The sequence below is a fragment of the Penaeus monodon genome, chromosome 21 (assembly GCF_015228065.2).
Source record: "Penaeus monodon isolate SGIC_2016 chromosome 21, NSTDA_Pmon_1, whole genome shotgun sequence".
Classification (NCBI taxonomy): Eukaryota; Metazoa; Arthropoda; class Malacostraca; order Decapoda; family Penaeidae; genus Penaeus; species Penaeus monodon.
The window spans coordinates 36,749,445-36,749,746 of NC_051406.1; the positions used below are offsets into that span (position 1 = coordinate 36,749,445).

General features: G+C 35.8%; 1 protein-coding gene across 1 annotated transcript in view; it reads left to right on the plus strand.

Annotated features, from left to right (window-relative positions):
* LOC119586443 (stromal membrane-associated protein 1-like) overlaps positions 1-302 on the plus strand; it is a gene marked incomplete in the record, with an annotated part of 22,546 nt that overhangs the window by 21,442 nt on the left and 802 nt on the right.

Below are 302 nucleotides of genomic sequence, written 5' to 3' on the forward strand. Positions count from 1 at the left end.
AAAACTAGAGTGAATGTTGTTCCCAGTGGCAATGGGTCAATAGGTGCTGACACTTTAGGCTTACATATTAAAGCCTCTTTGAAAATGTATCTTGTTAGGGTAGGGGTATTAGGTTCCTTTCTTCACAATGGACTGTTGGTCATACTTATGCTAAAAGTTCTTGTTGTTATTATTTGTGGTATTTTTCAGTGAGGCTGTTAGCTCTCCTTGTCTTAACATTATTACTTATAAATAAGAGATGAACAAAATAGTACCAATCGGACAAATATTAGTGCGTCTTACCATCTCATTGCATCAGTATC